Source organism: Salvia hispanica, chromosome 1, assembly GCF_023119035.1.
Source record: "Salvia hispanica cultivar TCC Black 2014 chromosome 1, UniMelb_Shisp_WGS_1.0, whole genome shotgun sequence".
NCBI lineage: Eukaryota > Viridiplantae > Streptophyta > Magnoliopsida > Lamiales > Lamiaceae > Salvia > Salvia hispanica.
The window spans coordinates 30,088,867-30,099,974 of NC_062965.1; the positions used below are offsets into that span (position 1 = coordinate 30,088,867).

Genomic DNA, 11,108 nt, shown 5'->3' on the forward strand with positions numbered 1-11,108 from the left:
TTCCATACATATCATATTATATTTAAGAGATGAAATCATCATATTTGTGCATAGTTAATAGTTGGAAATTATACAAATACAACAAAGTAAAAAAATAAAAATCTAAAGTCGAAGTGTAGAACAGCAACAATCCCAAAATTCATTCTAGAATTTCAAACAAGTACAAAAAATTATTATATATATTAGATGATTAGCATTGATGATAAGCGAAAACTAAAGCATAATACCGTTGAATAATATAATACACAATTCAAATTATTTGGGGTTTAGGTACCTATAAGGGTTTGGATCCCCGTCAGTATGGGATTACCCGTTTAACTATACGGGTCGGGATTGGTATATTATATTGAAGTTTTCGGGTACGGGCGGTCCCCGAAAATCGAATTGGATACCCAGGGGTCCCCATTTCGACACCCCTATGATGAACCATAGTGAGTAAGTTGATGAAATGAAAGTCAAAAATAGATCAAGTCTTATAAACTAAAGTGTAAAACAATATTACTAATTTTATGTAATTTTAGAAATTTGTTACTTTTTGTTGTCATTATAATTTTCATTTTAATAAATTGCCCAAAAATAAATAAATTTAAAAAAATAATACTATTAGAATTGCGATGAATACTAATTTTTGCGAGAAAAAAATTTGTGATGTATATACTAATTTTGCTAGCACAAATGGTCGAAAACCTCTAGCAAAGTGAGGTGCTAGAAAATTGCGAGCATAACGAGGTGATAGCAACCTTGCGAGCACAAATGTGGTGTGGTCGACTTCCCCTTATTAGCGAGCACAAAGGTGTTAGAAAAATAATTTCGCTCGCAAAAGTGGTCGAAAAAGTTTGCTACGAGCGTCGTAGCAGCAAAACCCGGTGCTCGTAGTGTGTTATTGTTACCTTTTGTGAGCCAAATAGTCTTAGCAAATCACCTCCTTTTTGTAGTTCTGAAGGATTAACGACGGCAAATAGGTAAAGATTTAACCGTTGTTGACCGAAAAAAATGAAAAAATATTATTGTGGGATCAAATCATTTGGGATTCACTAATTACGGGACCTCTTATTTTGTATTGCACTTAAGAGATGGTCAATCTCCAAGCCGCCCCAAGGATCAATAGATACAAACTATACAATCTAACGAGCGCTACAAGTTAAGAAAACCCTAGCTCTAGTCAAAACCCTTGACCGGTTCTGACTCGAGCTTCTAATGGTGGAACTTGACCCGCACTCTAACAAGATTAATTAGTATAGTAAAAATCAGATCCTAAGTGATCCGAGACAAGAAAACACAATGAAGCACAACAAGTCGAAACCAGGGACTATGGCTCGGGGTTTCACACGCAACTTCACGGGGCCAAAGACCCGCTGCACCCGAGTCACAAAAGGGGGCACCGTGAGACAAATCAAACCCCAAACCCTAGGATTAACCATACTACTTCACCGAAGCCGTTCACAACCAAGCCAACACACACTCATCTCAATCACGCAAACCACCAAGAACATCACCGATTGTTCCCCATGTTAGGTTTGGTATACTAAAAAGCATGTTTCGAGCAAGTTTCGTGCGAATAGAATCTTGCTTTTATCGAAAACTCTAAAACCACTTTTAACCGATTCGATTATTCGAGCAGTTTGCATGAATAGAATCACTATTATTATTACATTGTGTTTGCTTGTGCATTTATAAAATGTTTTACAAACATTTAAATACATAAGAAGTAACAAAGCCTAAGTCTTTTGCTTAGTAGACCGGTTGTGGCGAGTCCACTTTAAGGTAATACGGTCGTTCTATGCAATGCTTTGCAAAAGAGAGAAAGAATTTCACAACCTAGATAGGCTTTGGCTACCTATCGTGAAAGGTTGCAATATCGATCCGATTATTTCTAAGCCTTTCCGAAATAAGATAACGTTGGTGTGGTATAGCATGAATGGATCTAACGAGCAAGACGTGTCTTTATGCCATCTCGAAAGACTAGGTCTTAATAAAATACTATTTCTTAATCTACATACGTTAGCATTGAACATACGGTATTGATTATGCTTTACTTTGACTTAGCAAATGGTGCGGATTTTCTTGCACAATAATCATGATATATTGGGTAGTGATGATTAATATCTAGCGGTGCTAGGATTGCTATTATGTTGAGTTAGCGCGCGAGGTGAGTCTCGTTAGATAATGTCCTCGAAGAGCTCGAACAAGGTTTTGTTATTTAGAAAGGGTAAGCTGCTTTTAAAGTCACCAACTTTCCATGAATTCAGGTTTTCCCACGAACTTTAAAAAGTTAGTTATGCGAACTTTATTGTCGGTTGCCATTTTCCCATTCGGTTTTCGTCGATTCACTGTTCGTTTCCTATTAAGACAATGTCCAAATTCTTTTTCTTATTATCGTTATCTTCGTCTTTGAAATAGCTTTGCGTGGAGTACCTTGTACGCCTCAATCGAAACTCGGATGAAGAAGTTATGGTCATTTGATGAAGGCTGCGACCTTTGTGCGACCTTGTACCATCATAATGGCCATAACTTCTTCATCCGAATTCCATTGAGGCGTACATAGTACCCACCGTATAGCAATTTCAAAGACGAAGATAACGATAGTAAGAAAAATAATTTGGACATTGTCTTAATAGAAAACGAACAGTTTGATCAGCAGAGAAATGGCAACGCTGATAAATCGACATTACACGAACTTTTTAAAGTTCGTGGAAAACGAATTATGGAAGTTGTACTTTAAAAGCTGTCAGGTTGGAGTTTTATCACTGCGTGAATAATAAATAAGTGTTTCTTGCTAAGTCCACTCTTGGAATTAATAAGATGTTAATTAATTAAGTCCATAGCAGACATTAATTAGTTAATGGGCATTTATATCTTAAGCATGGGAAATAAATAATATAAATAATGGAAACCAGGATAACTCTAATTTTGGATTTGGATGGGAGTGCAATATTACTTCGTAGTGGCTTCGTAATATTCCAATTAAAAGTTTTTATTAAATTGGGGTTGATTTAATTAGTAAAAAGCTAATTGGAGGAACTCATATCAAAACCTTTCATAGATCTTGTATGGGCCCAATATGAACTTAATATAAATAGGAGAATAAATGAGGCAAAATTAATTTTTTCCCATAGAAAATAGCGTCTCTTTCTTCTCTTTGTAGGGGGCGATTTTTCCTTTGTTTTTCTCTCGTGAGATTTCCTCCTCCTCGTTGAGGAATTTTGTTTCTTTATTGAGTCCTAGTATTTTGATAAGATCAACCCACCCCGATTCGAATCAGTTTGGAACCATCAGAAGATCTGTGGTCAATATGAAATCATCACGTGGAGAAGGCGCGAGCAATCGTTGATTTTTGGGAAATCAAAAATCGTAACCCCTAAACCCGTAGAAATCATGTTTAGGATTTATATTTTCTAAGCATGAATTATTTGCATTCTAGCATGCAATTATCCATTTAACATGTGAATTGATTAATCGCTAATCGGTCAAATAGATCCTTGTCGATTTATTTATATTAATGCAAGTCTTCTTGCTAAAGGGACACCAAACCCCGCGTACACCCCTCAACTCCTCATAAATCTTCACCGAATAAACAGATCGAGACTTAATAGTTCGATCCTTTGCGAATCCACCACATCAACAGGGCCGTTGAAGGATCTCCTCTTCCTCCCCAAAATAGAAAAGAATGACCGGAGATGAGAGAGAGAGAGAGAGAGGGGGGGGGGGCAATCGCTAGAGAATGGAGAGAACTCGAGAGTCAAAGAGAGAGAGAAGTGTCAGAACAAAATGAAATGTGGGAGAGAGAGTATTAAACACTAAACAAACACCCCTTGACCCAACGCCTTCATTCAAGATCAAAGTGAAACGGCTACATGGCGACCATCGGTTAACCCTAGGTAAGTAACGGACCTCAATAGATTTGGGCCACACAAAACGAATCGGGCTTTAAATTAATTCAGCCCTGATTTAATTCCTCATCCCAATTTCAATTGGTCCATTTTCTCACAATTATAACCTGATAAAATTTCAATTTGATTATCTGCAATCCACTGAATTAGATTTGTGAGCAATTATTGTCTATCTTCCATTATTGCATGTTTAGATGATTCGACACTTTATTAAGATTTTAATAAATCGAATAGCTTTATATTTAATATATACAATATATATATATAGGGTCCGGCTGAAGTACTATGAAGTCTCAATCATACTCCACTTACTCTAAAATTATTGAATATGTGTATATGTTTCATTTTGATGTTACAGTTTTGGTACATCACAGCTTGTTATTTTCATTTTTATCTTTGAGTGGAATCACGTTCGTGGTATAAAATGGACCTAAACAAGACCAGATTGGTTGAATCACATTAATTTGAAAACAGAGAACTAAAACATGTACAGTTAGGTTGAGCTTGAAAATTACTAGTATGGAGTACTTTTTTTTATATCAAATCCCATTGCTCATAAACACCATTTGAAGATATACAATTATAAAAAATTCAATCAGGCCCATTATATGCTAGGAGAAAATTAAAGAACCAGGATATTTCCTTCGAATTGGACCATTTAATAAAAGTTAAAATTAGGCCCACTTTTATGAGCAAGAAATGAATACTCGGCCCATTTTAAACCTAGTCCTAATCATTATAATCAGCACCCAATTTTGATAATTATATGTAATTGATTAATACTCCTCTAAAAGTATATCCCTTTTTCCGATTTTTTAAAAAAATATGTGTATTTCATTTTTATGAAGTTATATTAATTTAATAATAATATAGGTATATTTCTCATAACAATCTTTACTACAGTTCATAATGAATGTTATATTCTTAACTCGATCTTAATTCTTGCTTCTGATTAAATAATGCATTAGATATTAAATTAAGGAATTTAGATCATCATGAATGTCAATCTTTCAACAAAAAGCCAATAAGGGATTAAGGGCAATTTAAAAAATTAGTTGTACTAACTTTTGAAAAATTCATAACTTTAAAGCGGCGTATTCTTTCCGATTTAAATTATTTTTAAACATATCAAATTAAAGATAATTTCATAAGGATTACGAGACTGACTATGTTTGATGTAAATTTGAAAAAAAAAAACAAATTTTTTATTTTTCAATACAACAACAAATGTCAAATGATATATAAAATATGTCGATATAATACATTAGAAGCGATATAAGCGATGTGTTAACGTTTAAAACTTATATCTTGCATTAAAGCGTGTGAAGATATTTTGAACATCTAGTTACATTTTATCCAAATCCTAGTCGGATAGTTTTTTTTATCTTTTTCGATTTAATTAATAAAAACAAAAATTCTGGGGTTAAATTGTAGCCATAAATTTTCTAAAATTATATGATCTTAAATTAGTTATAGTTAAAAATCAAATGATGAGTTCCCCTCTCCTTTTCTCTTACTTTACCAAGCATTCTCCTATTTCTTACTTTATCAATTTTGTCTTAACCTCGTCTATATCTATTAATCATATTTTTATTGAACATAGGAAGTAAAATATTTTTACTCTCACCGATAAATTATCATTATCTAAATCAAAGATACATGATTACATAAAAACTCCATTGATAAAATCTTTCTTAAAATTCTCGCCAATAAATCCTTTAATCAATGGTAAAAAAATTTACATGATTTAAAATATTCATTATTGAGTTTGAAAAGTATATTGGACCCTAAAAATCATACACTTGACAAATTCTTATATTTATCACATACTTGAAAAGTTGTTTGAAATACTAGTATGCCATAACTAGTACATTTCGTGTGTTAAAATCCCAATACTAGTCGCGTCATATCCAGTGACGTACATGATATTTTTGTGTAAATAGCCCAAATAATCACAAAATTTGGTTAAATTCAAGTATATCCCTTAACTTTAAAAAATGACCAATCAAATCATAACTTTGATTATTTTATGAATTACTGAGGCATGAATTTGAATTTTAGAAGAATTGAGCGTAGCGTGGATGCACGTATGATGTGGACATCAGGAACATATTAATAAGCTCATATGTTTGTTACGACATGCTCAATTCTCTAGAACGTCCCAACGTCCACGTCATGCAAAATTCCCCAAATTTAAATCCATGAGACAATTGAAGGCGCCCAAGTAATGATTTAATCGGTATTTTAAAGTTATGAGATTCATTAGAAATTTGACTAAACTTCGGCTTATTTTGCTATTTTCATATTTTTATCATACTTGACACAACTAATTTACGTGACTTTCTACATGAATTTTAAAAGTTGTCTAAAATATCGTAAATATTTAAAAAATTGCTTACGAAAGATTAGTTTATGTCAAAAATCATATTCATGTCAATTTTAAGAAATGTAAAAAAAAGTGGGTAGAAAAAGTTAGTGAAATATGAGTCTCACTTGTATAAATTAGTTTTGTAATAAAATGTGAAGGACGTCCGGCGGAGCGTCCCGAGCTCGTTGTAACTCTATATATACAATTTTTTTAAAAACGCTAACGCATGTATTATCCATGAGACCACCATTCGGCTAGCGGCAAACTATACGATTCAACGCATAACATGTATTTTGTTTGAATCGTTTTTGGTTTGAGGATGTTTTTTTTTGGTGAACTATGTATTTTGTTTAATTTAAATATGTACATTTTTTTTAAAAATAAAATGGTTGCATTTTCTTTGTATTCTGTCGAAATTTTAATTTCGTAAATTGCATATTTTGTGAATTTTTATTATTGTATTGTCCGCCGGGATGTACTTGGGGATGTCCGCTATTGTGCGGTGGTGTCCTTATGACGTGTCGGTGTTGTGGGATGACCTTATGACGTGGCGGAGATGTTTTTCGAGTGTCAGTCGGGATGTGCGGACATCGTCCCTATTGTGGATGCCCTAAAAGACACTACTCAATTTTCACTTATTACAAAGTAACAGTTGCCCTCAAAAAAAGATAAAGAAAAGGCGTATGCGTGAGAAATCATTTTTCTACTCAATATCAATTCTCGAAATAAACTACAAATCTCATACTCACACAATGTTTATGCATAAATAATGCCTCCAACATCAAAATTCACGTAGTATATATAATTCCTGCAATTACGTAAACAATGAGAGTTAATTAAAACTATTCAATCACGCTTAAAAAAACTGTGGAACAGAGTTTAATTAGAAGATGAAACCAAAGAAATTCAATGACTAATATAATAGAAATAGAAAATAACATATTGAGTGATAGAAATAGAAAATAACATATTGAGTGAGTGAAATCATAGCTACCACATGTCATATATGTGTAGACCATGAAAAAAATAAAATTTAATATAACTTTTTAAATATCTAAATTTAAATAAAAATAATAAAGGTTCCAAAAGTCTCCTAAAAATTAACGTGTGCCATTAAGTACATGAAACTAATTGCATAGGGAAAGGTTTAATTTGATTTTACAATGGTCTAATTTCAGTTACTAACGTATGGTGTCATTAAGTACATGAATGTAGTTGCATAGACTTATAAGGTTTAATTTGATTTTACAATGCACTAATTTAGATATTTTCAGTTATTAACGTATTGGTATTTTCCGGTTATCAAAGCTAATCTGGCGCCTGATGCCTTATGGGAGGTAATTTTATTAACAATTATCACCAAATTAAAGTACTTTGATTGGTCCAAAATGGAATTATTTGAATTAGATGCAAAATTAAGGTAATTTAATATAGAATAAACTGTTACATTGTTTTATTAATGGCACAATATCCTATTAACTATTAATAAAACTTACTACACGTACTTAGCTCAAAAATAATTTATATTTTTTAAAATTATTTAAAATTTTGCCCAAGATTCATAAGTATTTAAAATCTCTCCCAAAACTTATAAATATTCAAATTGAGACCAAAACTAGCATTTTATATATGTATAGATATAGAGATAGGGTCATATTAATCTTTATAGCACTAATCAAAATCAAGACTAAATCTCACCTTAGATTTTAAAATGAGTGGATGAGATTAAATCTTACGAATCTTAATAAATAGTAGAAAAAATATCAACAAAGGGTAATATCATCATTATGTTATCATATGATAATTTTAAGTAAATGTTTTTATTTTCGGCATAGTGTATTACGAATATCACAATAGGGCGTAAAAATATCACGTACTGAGAAAATATCAACGTATTTATTTAGATTTTTATGGTTTTATTGAGATTTTTTTGATGTATTTGTTGATAAAAATCGTTATCAGCGTTCAACTAAAATAAAAAATATCAAATTTCATCATCGAACGTTGTCGGAACATATGCAATTGAGATCTCGTTGGAATCCTATAAAATTCTCTTTAATTTGATATATTTTTGCGAAAAAATAATTTAAATCGAGAGAGTTATGTAAATTTAAAGTTTTAAGATGATTTTAATGAGAGGAATTGACATTAATACCCTCTAATTTTATTTATTAATTTTTTTAATTAAATATATAATCAGTGTGACGTTATTTAATAAACGTCTTGTCAATAGGTAGAATTTAGAATTTTGAATTTAATTAGTTAGCGATTGATCTCCACTTTATATAGATATTTATTAAGTAATAAATATATAATGTGCAATAATCCCATGCCACGTCCAAATACTATATGCCATTCTTTGTAAATTAGTACAAATATTTATAAAGTACTAATAATAATACAAAGTGTGCAATAAGTGTTCGTTTCTAAAATTGATACAATGATATAGAAGTAGATGGTAGGCAAGATGAATTAAAATTTGAACCTAGCATATAAGAGAAAGTAGGCGAATAAACACCTACGGAATTATTACTTACAATATTCATAAAAACATAGTAAGAGTTGATAGAGGCATGAAACCTACCTCTAACATATTATTGCCTTATTCAAAGACACACAAACAACGTGCATAACATAATGCTTAACTCGACCATAGTCGTATAGATGCTACATCCAATGAAATACTAGGATCGAGTGCCTAACATTAGTCGTGATTGACATCCTGCCGAGTTTGAGTCTTTTCTGCATTCATATTCTCCCGTTCTCTTCATATATTCTCTTCTCAGACCGTGGTCGTGGGACCCACCATGGATGGAACCACACAGGCGGCTGGCTTTTGCTCTTGAGAAACTTAGCGAACCATGCGGCCGAATTCTTAGGATACCTTGTGAGATCATTCACATAGTCTACGTAGTTCACCCGAACCTAGCTGTGTAGCCATCGCCCCATTCAAAGTTGTCGCACCATGACCACACGAAGTATCCCTTCGGTTTCCTCGAAATGTACGTTGTAATCGTCATCCATGCACATCACGTGTATTAATTAATAGTAGCGAGATAAAAGATTACTATACTATTAATTTGAGATATTAATTTAGATCTTACTTCATTGCTTTGAGCATGTTAGCAAGATGATCTTGGTGGTATTTAGTCCTATCATGGTCATCATCACACACCATTTTGGCTGTCTTCGTGTGATCACTCTTAGTTGAAAACCCTTTCGGAAGTAAAGCAAGTAGGTTATTAATAACATTTCATATCTTTTATTTAAAAATATATTATATGCCTTATAACCTAATAAATGAATATTACCATTTTCAGTGATGTATATTTCTTTGAGTTGTGGATGCTTGTCATTCAAATACAGAATCTCATAAATCCCTTTTGGAACGAGTGCAGCCACGGGATCCAGACTAAAACAAAAGATTTAGGTGAGATATATATATACAAATATATAAATGGTTTTTAATAGTACTAATGAATAGGAGATGGTCCTTACCTTTGTTCCAATGTATTCATCCCCCTTCTTCATTTCAAAATAAAAAGAAATTACATAACTTTGTGACCATGATGATGATCTGACCAAACATGAGAACTCATTGCAAAAGTCAAGACAAAGAGTCCATTTGTTCTATAACGCATATCGGTTGCTTTGGTGATGTGTCAGTAACATAATACTCCAGGAATATTTAAACCCGTTGATTCAAAGTAGCCCTCTCCATCGGAAGGTGAGGATCATCGGAAGTTTTCGGCGTCGTGTAATAATTTAGCCCAAAGGGAAATCATAAGATCCTATGACCTTTTTCAATTCTTGAGGTGTGAATGATGCAAGATTGTCGTATGACAACTCTCCTTTGCTTCGGGGTAATGCCCATACAATATAGGCTCTAGAAACCTATTGATTATATTCAAAATGACGACGATGATAAAGATGAAGATAATGATTCAAATAATAATGGGAATGGTACTAGTATTTACTATGTACCATCCAAACATGAAGTCCACTCCCCTAAAGCGGCTTCAAAATAGGAATGCTCATCGAAGGCGAAAACCCATAAATTCGAGCACTATCCTATCTTCCTCCTTGCGCCTCTTGAAAGTGGCTTCGTAGAGATCGGCTGCTTCGCGTGTGCGAGGAGAAGGTTTCTTCGGGTATCGCCTCGGAAAGGGTCGCGATGATGAACTTGTCGCGAGTGGCGGTTGAGGATGGAGGCCTCTAGGGCGATCTTCGTGGAAAGTTTGTCGTCGGGACCACGAACTTTGTGGCCCGGTGCAAATGAGCCTCGGACGTATCCGTTCACGCGTAGGTCCATGGCTCGTTCACGGTTGTCCCCTTTGCTTCACGATCCCCAAATTCCCGAAGCATCCTCGCAAACTCGCGGAAATGTCCACCTGCTCGGTTGGTAAGACATTTTTGGAGACTACTTAGTGGAGTAGTAATCAAGAGTGGGATTGGATTTCTTTACTTGATTCTTTTGGATAAAGCCACCATACTCTTTCTCCAGCATAAGGAAGATCCCATGAAATAATGTCACAAATGGTGTCATGCGCACATTTATATCCATATATTATACTTTTACTTATTGTCTGAAGATGAAATTAAAAAATCAATCAACTAACCATGTCAACAAAGTGTTGATAAGATCATTATAGTAAGCAATTCCTTCTTTGTTGATTCCACCACTACATCTTCCGGCTGTTGAGAGTTTCATTATAATTGATTAATCAATTACTCAAAAAAAAACATTCTTTAACTAAATTTAGTGCAACTCAAACCAAGCAATATTCTTGGCCATGAAAGAAAATCTATACAATTAAACCCCATATGCTTCATCATTGCAATATCTTCCT

At 33.3% G+C, this 11,108-nt stretch overlaps 1 long non-coding RNA gene across 1 annotated transcript; it reads right to left on the bottom strand.

Annotated features, from left to right (window-relative positions):
• Nucleotides 1–9,407: 9,407 nt before the first annotated feature.
• Nucleotides 9,408–9,626, bottom strand: LOC125213465. The gene is made up of 2 exons (XR_007174947.1): nucleotides 9,570–9,626; nucleotides 9,408–9,474 (listed from the first exon to the last, which is right to left on the bottom strand). It is a non-coding gene; the product is annotated as an uncharacterized LOC125213465 (long non-coding RNA).
• Nucleotides 9,627–11,108: the final 1,482 nt, after the last annotated feature.